The 13,690-nt window shown below is 42.9% G+C and overlaps 1 protein-coding gene across 3 annotated transcripts in view; it reads right to left on the bottom strand.

Annotated features, from left to right (window-relative positions):
- sema4c (sema domain, immunoglobulin domain (Ig), transmembrane domain (TM) and short cytoplasmic domain, (semaphorin) 4C) overlaps window positions 1-13,690 on the bottom strand; it is a 115,442-nt gene that overhangs the window by 95,048 nt on the left and 6,704 nt on the right. Inside the window, exon 1 of one of the 3 annotated variants that reach the window (XM_043681287.1) lies at window positions 5,933-5,988. The exons of 1 other annotated variant lie outside the window; for it this stretch is intronic. The gene's annotated coding sequence lies outside the window, so the exon portion shown is untranslated. Of the gene's footprint in view, window positions 1-2,904; window positions 2,923-5,932; window positions 5,989-13,690 lie in introns of those variants that run through there. One more of the 3 variants, XM_043681281.1, reaches the window with a different exon arrangement.

Here is a 13,690-nt window from a genome sequence, read left to right as displayed (position 1 = left end):
ATTCTCCCCGTGTCTGCGTGGGTTTCCTCCGGATGCTCCGGTTTCTTCCCACAATCCAAAAAATGTGCAGGTTAGGTGAACTGGCCACGCTAAATTGCCTGTAGTGTTAGGTGAAGGGGTAAATGTAGGGGAATGGGCCCAGGTGGGTTGCGCTTCGGCGGGTCAGTGTGTGGACTTGTTGGGCCGAAGGGCCTGTTTCCACACTGTAAGTAATCTAATATAAAAGGGACCTAAGGGGCAACTTTTTCACACAGAGGGTGGTACGTGTATGGAATGAGCTGCCAGAGGAAGTGGTGGAGGCTGGTACAATTGCAACATTTAAAAGGCAACTGGATGAATTAATGAATAGAAAGGGTTTGGAGGAACATGGATCAGGTGCTGGCAGTGGGACTAGATTGGGTTGGGCTATCTGGTCAGCGTGGACAGGTTGGACCAACGGATCTGTTTCCATGCTGTACGTCTCGATGACTATAACCAGTAAATGGTGCTTGATCCAAATTAAGAAATGGGTGGTAGAGTTTTGGATCACTTCAAATTTATGGAGAGTGGAACATGGTGAACCAGCCAGGAGAGTTTTGAATTAGCTGAACTTGGATGTAACTTAGTGCCAGATTAGCTGCGACAAGCTAATATAGCCAAAGCATCCGCTTGAACAGTACTAAGCTGCTGTTTGTGTGAATCTGAAATGCCAAGTAACCTGCATATGGTAACTGTGGTTCAAGAAAGACAACATCTTCATCTCCACTCAGTCTTAGATTGGGTGGTTGAGCATACAACATTGTAAGTATGCATTACTTACAGCAAAAATCAAGCAAAAATAAATTCTGATGTATGTGCTTGATCAGACTCATTTTCCAAATAAACGAAGCAAGACAAAATTTGTTTCTAAAAATGACATTTTTTAAAAAAAATTGCACTTCTTAAAAAAAAAATCCACTCCCCGAGGAAATGGAGAGCTCTCTGTATGTTAAAATCTCCATTTTAAAATTAAGAAATCTGCATGGAAGCATGGAATGTTGTCCTTGCTGTTTATTGGGCCAGTTGGCCAGCTGCATTGAAAAGACTGCTTTAGTAATTTTCCAGTTCTCATCTAGTCTGATAACGGCCATTTAATGTTTCACAAAGTCTCTGCTCTGTGCAAATGTATGTAAATAGTCCACTGCTGTATGATTTAACATCTAAATCCAGAAACCAACATGCAATCAATCACCAATTTAACACTGATGAGACAGGGCCATGCCAGCTTTCTTGAACCATATCTATCCTTGCAGGCTACTTTAAAGTGGACTGCTCACGCATCATCTCAGATTAAGAGTTTGCGCATTTCTTTTGTCAGAGGGTAATAATGAATCTGAAGAATTGTTTCCTGCAGTGAGTGGTAGAGGCAAGATCAGTAAGTATATTCAATGTGGACAAAGACAGGTTCTTCTTCAGTCAAAGGACTGAGGGTTATGGGGAAAAGACCATTACACCTAATGGAAAGGTCCTGGCAGGTGTTGCTGAACCTAGAGACCTTGGAATGTACATTCTTGGCTCCTTGAAAGTGGAGTCACAGGTAGATAGGATAGTGAAGGGTTATGGGGCTGATGATGATCACATCAACTGTAATCTCATTGAAAGGCAGAGCAGACTCGAGAGGCTGAATGGCCTATTTCTGCTCCTATGTCCTACAGTTTTGTGATCCCAAGCCAATTATTTTTCTCTCAGTCATTCACAGCTTGTGGGCATCACCAATAAGCTGAGCATTTATTGCCCAGCCCAAATTGCCCTTGAGAAGTTGGGGGTGACCCACTTGCTGAAAATTGTGTTTTGCTCGGCCATTTCACAGGGCAATTGACAGTCAACTACATCACTGGGGATCTGAAGTCACATGCAAGCCAGAGTGGGAGAGGTTGGAACATTTCGTCTTCGATGACAAAAGTGAGCAAGGCATATTTTTACAACAACCAAGACGTTCCCAATCCCTATTTCTGATCCTAGCTTTTTTATTGCAGTATTATTTAATCAACTGATGTCGCATTCCTCAGCTGCTATGATCACAGGTGAACTCAAGACGTGACAGTTGAACCTACAGTCACAGAGAACTTCAAACCAGCGTCTACATGGACCAAATACTTAACTTCAGAAGCAATCATCCCGACACCCACAATCAGAGCTGCATTGTGACATTATTTCAATGAGCTCCATCACACTGCAGCACCCAAGAACTACAAAAAGCAGAAGAAAAATATCTACTTCAAGAAAAACAGGTACCAAATAAACACAATCCGCCGATTCCTCAGAAACAAACCTAAACAAGCATACACAACACATCCAAAAACCTTACATCAAAGACATTTCAGAAATGGCTTCCAGACTACTCAGACCCCTTGGCATCATGGTAGCCCGCAAACCTACCAACACACTTAAACAGTGATTAATGAACCTAAAGGATCCATTTGACATCACCAACAAAACTAACATCACTTACAAGATGCCATGCAAGAACTGTAAAATAACACTACATCAGACAAACTGGCAGGAAACTTGCCACCAGGTTATAAGAAGACCAACTGGCCACCAAAAGACACGACCCACTATCACTAGTTTTTATACATACAGACAAAGAAGGACACCACTTTGACTGGGACAACACACACATCCCAGGTGAAACAGAGACATGCATGAGAACTATTAGAGGCACAGCATTCTAACCAGAACTCCATCAATAAATATATCGACTTAGACCCTATCTACCTTCCCTTGAAAAAAAAACACAAATGACATCACCGACCTTAAGAAACCAAGACCTATAAATAGAGAGGAAGGACATATCACAAGGGTCTCACTGCTGTTGTTACCTAGTATGGTGACAAAATGTCTGAAACAAATCTTCACGCTCAGCGAGCTAACTTACATACTTACACAGACCATTCGTCGAGGTCTCTGGATTAGTAGTCCAGGGATACTCCCACTGTGCCTCATTCCTGTCTTTATTCCTACAGAGGACTGAAACCCATGTTTTAGCCACATCTCCTCTCCTGTTTATCACAGACAGTTCAGGGGTAGCTCCTGTCGGTTCAACTGCATCATTAGACCTAATGGAAAGGTCCTGGCAGGTGTTGCTGAACCAAGAGAGCTTGGAATGTATGTTCTTGGCTCCTTGAAAGTGGAGTCACAGGTAGATAGGATAAGTGAAGGAGGCATTTGTCATGCTTGCCCTTAGTGGTCAACATTATTGAGTATAGGAGCTGGGAGGTCACGTCCCGGCTGTACATGACATAGGTTCGGCCACTTTTGCAATACGCTGTTCAATTCTGGACTCCCCGCTATGGGAAGGATGTTGTGAAACTTGAAATGGTGCAGAGAAGATTTACAAGAATGTTGCAAGGGTTGGAGAACTTGAGCTATAGGGAGAGGCTGAACAGGCTGAGGCTGTTTTCCGAGGAGCATCGCAGGCTGAGGGGTGGCCTGATTGAAGTTTATAAAATTGTGAGGGGCATGAATAGGGTAAATAAACACGTTCCTTTCCCTGGGGTGGGGGAGTCCAAAACTAGGTGGAATAGATTTAAGGTGAGGGGGAAAAATTTTAAAGGGATCGAAGAAGTAACCTTTTCATGCTGAGAGTGGTGAGCATATGGAATGAGCTGCCAGATGAAGTGGTGGAGGCTGGTACAATTACCTCATTTAAAAGACATCTGGATGGGAATATGAATTGGAAGGGTTTAAATGGGATATGGGCGAAATGCTGGCAAATGGGACGAGATTCATTTCTGATATCTGGTCAGCATGGATGAGTTGGACCAAAGGGTCTATGTTGTGCTGTATATCTCTTTGACTCTATGTGAAAGTCAGAAGTCAGACAACATCAGGTTATAGTTCAACAGGTTTACGTGAAATCATGAGCTTTTGGAGGGTTGCGTCATTGTCAGATGAAGCCGTTGCCCGTTCACCTTCTTCACCGAACAAAGGGATAATGCTCTGAAAGCTTGTGATGTCACATAAACCTGTTAGGCAAGAAATCTGGTGTCATCTGACTTCTGACCCTGTCCATCTCAATCAAAATTTAGCACCTCAACATCATGTGAAAGTACACAGCTCCCCTTTTTCTGATACACATCAGGATACATGCACGTTTTAACAGAAGACACTAGACAGCGATCAGGATTGGGAGGTTCAGGTTGACATGCCCAGAAACAACAAGGGGTGTCTAACACGTGTGCACTGGCTTCACTGACACCTTCACAATAGTGCAATAAATTTTACATTTATTTACTGAATTCTTTCTGACAACTGCTCTTTTTGAGGTCATGGAACTGGTGAATTAACCCTGACAAAATAATATGGTAAAATACACTCCCCCATTTGAGACACTAATTTGCAAAATCACATTTGACCCTAAGATTATTTTTTCCTTGCTTGGTTTCGTGTGAAAGGTCATCTGCATCCTTTTCTGAAGGATGATGGCAGACTGAATCACCGCTCCCTCATTATGAGCTGCGAACATTCCCTGGTAAGGTGGCAGCTGAATACAATTACCTTCCAGACTCTGTTCCGGTTTAACAATTGCTACCATTTAACGTAGCTCCTGGCTGCTAAATTCTTCATCTGCAAACTGAGACAGAAAGACAGGACATTCAGGAGATGCTGAAGTGTTCTAACAAACACTCAAATATTTTTTAAGGCAAAGTAAACTTCCAAGTCTTCTCCAGTTTGCATTAAAGGGAGATGCCAGTGCAACTTCACTCCAAATGTCACCAAGCAAAAATCAGATTTTTCACTCCCAATTAAAAACAAGCACATGGTGTGTACATCAGACCAGACCAGACCTGCTGACAAGTCTGCTGAAATGGCACCATCAATTGCCATGGGGTAGAAATCGGAGTACCAAAAAGGTAAAAAGGAGATGAAGGTGCTGGAAAGCTGCCTGATACTGGAAACTCATTTAACCTTCAGATGCTCAAGATTATCATGCCCTGGGCAGTGCTCCTTGTTAGCTCGCATAATAAGCTGGAGAGGGGTCACACAAGATTTACCAGGCTGTTGCTGAAATGGTGGGTTTCAGTTATAAGGAAAGGCTGGACAGGCTGGGACTTCTTTCACTGGCGTTTAGGAGATTGAGGGGTGACCTTATGGAAGTTTATAAAATAATGAGGGCGAAAGATAAGGTGAATGGCAGGTTTTTTGTCCCCCAAGGCTAGGAGGCATATTTTGAAGGTGAAAGGAGAAAGATTTGTAAAGAATATGAGGGGCAACGTTCTTACACAAAGTGATTCATGTGTGGAATGAACTGCCAGAAGAAGTAGTGGATGTGGGTAAAGTTACAATGTTAAAAAGACATTTAGATAAGTACATGAATAAGAACTGTTCGGAAGGATATGGGCCAAATGCAGGTAGATGGGACTAGTTTAGTTTGGACTGGTTGGACCGAAGTGTTGTTCGTGTGCTGTATGACTCTATGACTGCAAGTCAAAATAAAGATGAAGTCATGTATTCCAAGAAGCACATAGTTCTCCTTGTTAATGCCAACAACTGTGGTGCTCTGGAGGGTGTTATTTGGGAAAGGTAAGATTGCCAAGCACAATGACTGTGGGAGAGAGGAGAGAAACCAACATGTTTGTTTATGTGTTTTTGGGATGTACGTTCAGGCATTTTTAAGAAAATACTTTTTTTTGGTCAAATTCTAATGGACATTGGTGCAGAGCATTGAACAATTATATAGCTCCTGCCTTCCAAGAATTTCCAATCCTTTTAGCTGAGTGTCTCTTCCTTGCTTCTCTGGAGTCATTTTGAATCATCAGTTACACTGCAATTTCAACCTATTTGGCCCCTGAAAGAGCTGCTCCAGGGAGACGGCTGTATCCCATTTAATTCACGGCAAAAGGCTGACTTTCAGCAGAGGTTCTGTCAGGGAAAAATAAACATTTTGTGGTTGTTCAAAGGCATTACATACCTGCCAACAAGAAGGTAGTTTCTGTTCCAACAATTTCACTGACCAGTTTTGGGAGGTTGCGTCATAGATGGTTCAAATGGTTAAGGAACAGAGATACATTTAGACCAACATGGAAGCATTCCATTTCATGCTGTCCCTGACTCTGCCTGCCTCTTGTAATTTTCTCCTCAATCTGCAGTTTGTCTAGACGGGACAGAGTCCTGAAAGATGCAAGGTGGTGAATATCAACAACATTTACATCTCGGAAAATACTGGATAGCTGTTTGGAACTTCCCAAATACCGTATACAGCTATCAGAGCCATTTATACTTCCTTTAAAACTTGCCAATCAGCAGTTAGATACAGAGTTAACCTCGCTCTGACATCAGCACTTACCAAGATGAAAGATGACAATGCTCCATCCGGAATGCCAACGTACCTGCAGAGGACAAGTCCTCCTAACTGAGAACATTTAACACTTCTAGTTCCCTTCATAAACATCAGATTGGCTTTTAATATTTAATGCTCAATATTGAACAATGCAGACGGTTTGGTGGAGACCATTAACTGTACTGAGACTTTCTGAACTAGTTTCCTGTCAGACATAATCTCTCAATCAGTGATGGCTGAGTTGGTCACACCTAATGTGAAGGTTGTAGGTTTCACTCCCGTTCCAAACAGTATTCTGACTGAAGCTCTCAGTGAAATGCAGATCAAGTTGCACCAACAGATACGTCATTTTTTGAATAAGACCTTAAAACAAAACTCTATCAGTCTTCTCAAATAGACATGAAACATGCATGAAACTAGTTAAGGAACAGCGGGAGAGTTCTCTGCCCCATGAGTTCACTAATAATAATCCCTCTACCAGCATTACTCAAAGAGATTGTTTGGGTATTATATTGCTACGTGTGGCAGCTTGCTATGTGTGAAGGCTATTATACTTCCTGTCTGGCAACACATAGTTTAGTTCAGGAGTACTTTGTTTGTTGTAAACATCTCTACATTATTAAAGATTTTACATAAATGCAAATTTCTCTATAATACAGCAGCAGTTACAGGTGACGTAAACGCTCTCCCATTTTGTACAGTCATTTGAATCCAGAATGCAAAGTTGAAAGGCTCAGATCAAACCCATTTACAGATTATTGAATTTGCAGGTGGAAATGACACAAGGACTAGCAGTCCAAGTTTTTAAAATTGGATTCACAGATGTTTGGCAGAGCCCTGTGCTTTTTCTCCTCACTCTATTCACAGTTCCTTTACACCATGATTGAGAGTCAAATTGAACTTAATGGATTCTAATGAGGATTATTTTCGTTTTAAACAAGAATGAAGTGACCAGTCTCAGACAGATGTTTCAGTGGCTGCTAAAACTGATTAGCTAGATGCTGCACAGGCAGAACTGTTCTGGTGATTGCAGACTCTCAATGTCCACGTGTGCTAAATGCTTTCTGTGAGGCCAGGCTTTTTCATGTGAAGTCAGACATGGGTCTCATGTGAATAAAGTTGAAGGCCTGATGGGCGCAGGGAGATAACAGCCCTGCAATCAGGCACATGCTTTGCACTCTCAAATCACATTATGCTCACAGCCTACTGACCATAATCACAAAGCTTGTCATTTCAAGATGGCCTCATGACAATACAAGAAAAATATAACCCAGTGACTGACAGTTGAATTTCAAAGTCTGTTTCTGGTAAATGCACTGCCCAGCCATACTGACCAGCAAGAACTGGTGCTCCAATCTGAGCCCAAGTGAAATTGGCTGATTTTAGTTGGGGTGGCTGAACAAATGCTTCACTCAGCCAGTCTCTCTGTGAGCTAGTTAAAAAAAGACTGCATGTATATTGTTTATAACCAGCCGCGAGGCAAGGTCCCAAGTTTGTTCAGGTTCTAGACGTCATACACCAAATGGTTAAAATCCCAGGTCAGGAGGATTGAACAACCCCATGCTTTAGTCACACAAACCCTTGGATGGTCACAACATGGTTCATTTCAGGATGGGTCCCTTCACTTGTGATTACCAATCTCTGACAGTAAATTAAAGGAGAAGCCAATTTAACCAGGCTTTCTTCAGTTAACAAAAGCATAACATTGCTATTTGTTAAATGTCAGAAGAAATAAGAATACAACACACAAGCACACATATCAGGACTAAGAGATAACTCGAAGAAAGGATACAAGCTATCCTAAAAAGGGTCCCTCTCGGAGTTGTTTGTGAAGGTGGCGACCATTACGTGGGACAGTACCTGACCTGACATTGGTATTGAGCAGTTAATTCTGAAATTCTTGCTTTTCCGAGTTCATTGAAATTCTTTTGTATTGCTTCATTTTGACTGTAGGTGGTGGACAGCATTAGGTTGTCTCTTCCCTGCAGTGCAGGGGAGTTAAATGGCTATTGTACAGCTGTGACGAGCAATACGCAACAACTATGAGGTCAGGCCACCAACACAAAGACCAGCGGTCAGTTTTTAATGCTCTTTTTGTGTATCCTTGGAAGCATAAAACTCAACAGGTCTGCACAAGATGGCTTCCTGCTGAGAGGGATAATGGGTAGTCAACGTCTCATTAACTCTTCCTTTTTTGCCTGCATAAGATCCTGCAGATCTGCTGGGAAGAAAAACATGCCAACCTCAACCAAACCAAAATCCCCTGCATCGAGGCAGTGACCACCTTTGATTGCCACGATGGGCTGGGCATTTTGTCCAATTGACTGACTGGAGACTCCCCAAGCAGGTGCTCCATTCCCAGCTTTGAAACGGCAGGCAAGCCCCAGGTGGACAGAGGAAATGCTTCAGTGGTACCTTCAAGGCCTTCCCATAGACATCTGGGAATCACTGGCTCACGACCGTCCAAAGTGGAGGAGGAGCATCCATTTAAGCGTTGAGCACCACGAGATTTGCCGTTGGGAAAAAGCTGAAGCCTGGTGAAAACAGCAAAAGGAGCGTGCTCCCACATCAATGCCTGACCCATCCCTTTCCGTGACCATCACCTGCCCAGAGTATAACAGAGTTTGCGGTTGCCGTGTAGGTCTGTACAGCCACCTACAGACTCAACCTGAGAGTGTAAGAGAGTCATCCTTGTCGACAAGGGACCACCGATGATCTTTTCTGTTTTCGTTTTTCCGTATGATGTTTCTCTAACTCCGTACAAGTGTAACACTTCATCGGATGATTTTGTATCTTCAGTTATGTTTTAGCTGCAGCATGTTGGAATTAAAAGTCTGACATATCCATTAGTACTTTGGAGAGGGCAGATGCATCCTCAGGTTAAAGTCTCATCCAAAACAAGCATCTCTGACAGTTTAGCACTCAGTCATGCACTTGAATATCAGGTGAAAGGTTTGTGCTCAAATCTTCTGAGTGGAACTTGATCCCAGAACCTTCTGGCTCAATGTCAAAGAGAAGGAATGAAAGATTGACACTATGGAGAGGAAAAATCCTTCTAAGCATTAGTTAGCAATTGCTTCCTGGAATATTAGCATGTGTGCATTCAGATGATACCATCAGGCACAGCTGTGGGTAGGCAGCTTGCTATTGCAATCTACCTCTGGACTCCAATGAAGAATGAAGCATGCATGAGGCAGTCAGAAACTGGAGCACCAAGTAAGAGAAACCTGTGAAGAGCTTTTTTTTTAAACAACAAATGAGAAGTTAGTTTGTGTTGATCAAGCACTTCTGACGACTGCATAAAAGTCCTGTTGAAAACAGCATCATCTCCCATTTCCCAAAACCCCCAGGGAGTTGTAGCATACACATCATAATTACTAATGATAGGGCAGAACATCCTGTACAGTGTGCACTGCGGACTGCCCTGACCTTGATCTGAGATGTTGTGTAACAGAGACCCATTCATTGGCAAATTAGACTGAATTCTGCTGTTAATGCTTCAAAGATGCTACCCTGTCTGCTCTCACCATATGAGGAGCCACACTGTATGATCTTAAAAGGAGACTGCAATCACCAGAATGATGCTTTCAGAAGGCAGATGTCTGAGCATTTGCTGCCAGTGTCCTCCTACTCTTTTCATGATTGGATCATGGTTTACAACATCTGCTGGCAGAATGTCTCCCACAGCCAGTTTCAAAGCTGACATGTGATCACAAAACAAATAATTCTCCACTTATATCACAGTCATGTTCAGTGGAACTGCAACACATGCAGTCAATGATGATAGTCCTGGAACTGTAAGCCATTGTTCAGTTACTTGTACTGTCTCGCTTCTGAGGTTTGCAAGTTACATTTCAGCTCCAGACACAATAGCACATAAATCTCGACAGACTCGACATTGCAGCACTGAGGGCAGCAATGCTCAAGGGACAATTGCTTGAATGAAGCACAGAACCAAGACACTACCTACTCTCTTCGGTGACTTCAAGGATGTCACACTATTCTGAAAACAGCAAGGACATATTCTCCGATGTCATAGCCACTAGTTATCACTCATCCAATATCACTAAAAATAGAACAACTTGATCGTGACTACATTGCTGTTTGCATGAATTCACTCTGTGCAAATTGGCTGCTTCATTTCCTTTGGTACAACAGAGACCACACTTCAAAAGTGCTCATTACCGTCAAATGTTTTGGAATGTTGTTAACGATGAAAAGTGTTCCCTCAATACAAACCCTGTTTTAACTGGGTACGTATACCTTCTAAAAAGTTGAATGTAACAATATGAAGGGCCTCACTTTCTGAAATAAGAACGTGGAAGGCACACAATGCACCAGTACCCCACAACTGAGCTGTACCTGTGACCAGGAGCACAGCAATGTGGGTCAACACATCTGTTCTATCTCATCGTACTGCACCCGACAGGAACAACTTCAAAACACAAACCATGAAAAAGGAAAGCTTAAGCACTGGAGAAACTCAGCACGTCTGGCAGATTATGTGGGTAAACAAACAAGGTGAAACTTTTGAGTCCAATTTGGGAACTCGGCAGTAGAAGATAGCAGAAATCGCAGTAAACAGGTGCATTCCGCACAGGTGAAATACGGAAAAGTACAGGACAAACGGCATTTCCACAGCAAACAACCTGGGATATGGCACAACTGCCTCCAATCCATGACATCCAGGATGGCTGTCTTCATGTGGTTTCTCCACAATACCCTGCACAGCACAAACATAGCACACCTCCAACCAGGTTCACCGACCATGTGCCCCAAGCTTTCTCCAACCAGTATTAACTACTCTTGATCATGATGAAATAAAGACATATTCCCCATCATGAGCCATCACAAGTCAATTTGACTGAATGAGTGAATTAAGTTGTTAGTTTCTGTTCCCTTCACTCACTACAAAGAAAACACACACTTGATTGACAAGCATTTACAACATGAGTTGGTGTGTCATCCTGAGTTTCACTCCTGAGCTTCTCTACGTATTCCTGCACAAGGACATGCCCGTCTGTCCTTCGAAAATAGGTCTGCAATCTGATTTTCAGGTCCCACATGCCACATCTTAACATTGTGTTGTGTGAATCAATGTCTCCGCATTTCCCTATGTTCTCTGTCAGATATTTAAAATGTCACCCTTGGTTTCCAACCCACTTGCAACAGAAAAGAGTTTTTCTCTACATATGCTATGAAAACACATTTGACATTTGCAAACTTCTGCAACGTCACCCCTTGACATTCTCTGCTCAAAGCAAAAACATCCCAGCTTCACCGTTATCACCACATGATTCAACTCTCTCATCATGAGTATATTCCAAACAAATCTCTTTTGTACTCGTATCTGGAGTTACATCTCAGCTCAGCAGTGTAATGAACATGTCCAGGTTTTCTGGGATTGATCTGCAAATTTACCTTTTTGACCTGGGTCACTGCATGTTGTGATTTCCAGATTTCTTGTCTCCGTTTAGGGTCTGTGCATGCCTTGACAGGGTGGAGGTTTTAGTTTGGGGCTGTCCATCAGGCTTCCAGTCAATGTTGGTCCTCGTCGTCTGTGTATCTGATGTACATTCAAGGACCAATTCTCATCCCCATCTATCTCCACTCTCGTTACAATTACCCATGGCAAAAGTCATCATTATGAAGTGCTTCGACAGGTTAGTAATGGCAAACATCAACTCCAGCCTACTAAATTGCTTTAATGTGCTACAATTCGCCTTCCATCACAATAGGTCCATGACAGAAGTCACTCCCCTGGCCCTATACGCTCATCCCTGGAGCATCTGGACAACAATGACACTGATATCAAAGTCGTATTTGTTGACTTAGCTCCGCCTTCGACACCACAATCCCAACAAAACTCACCTCTAAACTGCACAACCAAAGATTCTGCTCCCCTACTCTGCAGCTGGATCTTTGACTTCCTGACCTGCAGATCACCCACAGTAAGGATAGGCGACAACACCTCCTCCTCAATCATCCTCAACAACAGTGCCCTGCAAGGATGCATACTCAGCTCCTTACTATATTCCTTATACACTCACAACACTGTGGTCAAGTTGAACTCTAACTCTATTTGGAAATTTGCTGATGACACCACTGTATTGGGTCAGATCTCAAACAATAAACAGACAGAATACAGGAAGGAGATAAACAGTTTCGTGGCGTGGATAACATTCTCTCCTCAATGTCAGTAGAACGCAGCAGTTTCAGGAAGCAGAGTGTAGAATATACCCCAGTGTGTATCAACAGTGCTGAGCTGGAGGTGGTTGAGAGCTTCAAGCTCCTATGAGTACATATCATGAACGATTGATCCTGGTGCACCCACGTCAATGCTACAGTTAAGAAAGCACACCAACATGAGTACTTACTCAGAAGGTTAAGGTAAGTCAACATGTCCTCAATGACTCTTACCAATTTTAGAGACTTACCATAGAAAGCATCCTATCCAGATGCATCACAGCTTGGTATGGCAACTGCTGACCGAGACCGCGAAAAATTAGAGAGTTGTGAACATAGCCCAGTCCGTCACAAAAACCAGCCTTCCTTCCACTGACTCGGTCTGCACTTCTTGCTGCCTCAGGAAACCAGCCAACATGATCAAAGACACTTCCCAACCTGGTTATATCGCTTCCACCCTCTTCTGTCGTGCAGAAGATATAAATGAAAACACTAACGAACAAGTCTAAGAACAGCTTCTTCCCTGCTGTTGTCAGACTTAGGAATGGACTTCTTATATATTGTAGTTGAGCTTTCCCTGTGCCTTCTCTACAGCTGTAATACTATCTTCTGTATTCTGTCCTGTTACCCTGATGTTCCGAGGAAAGACATGATTTGCCTAAAGAGCATGCAAAACAATACTTTTCACTGGATCTGACTAAATGTGCCAATACTAAATCAAATCAAAATGTCTGTTTAATATTGTTTCAGTCAGAATTGGTTACTTGGCAGATCAGTCAAGATCTTACTAAAGGGCAGGTAAGACTAAAGATATTCAACTGTGGTTCCATTTCCTGTATTTCTTTCTGTTACCATGGTGTGGTGCCCAGAACAGTATACTGGACTCATACTGAGGCCAGATCAGTCCTTGGTAAATAAATTAGCATGGTTCTGGATCAATGGTGCTGGAAGAGCACAGCAGTTCAGGCAGCATCCAAGGAGCTTCAGCAAAATTGACGTTTCAGGCAAAAGCCCTTCATCAGGAATAAAGGCAGAGAGCCTGAAGCGTGGAAAGATAAGCTGGTGGGGGTGGGGAGAAAGTAGCATAGAGTACAATGGGTAAGTGGGGGAGGAGATGAAGGTGATAGGTCAGGGAGGAGAGGGTGGAGTGGATGGGTGGAAAAGGAGCTAGGCAGGTCGGACAAGTCCGGACAAGTCAAGGGG

This window comes from Chiloscyllium plagiosum, chromosome 42 (assembly GCF_004010195.1).
Source record: "Chiloscyllium plagiosum isolate BGI_BamShark_2017 chromosome 42, ASM401019v2, whole genome shotgun sequence".
NCBI lineage: Eukaryota > Metazoa > Chordata > Chondrichthyes > Orectolobiformes > Hemiscylliidae > Chiloscyllium > Chiloscyllium plagiosum.
Note: the sequence above shows the minus strand (reverse complement) of the source record. Positions and strands in the feature narration are given on the sequence as shown.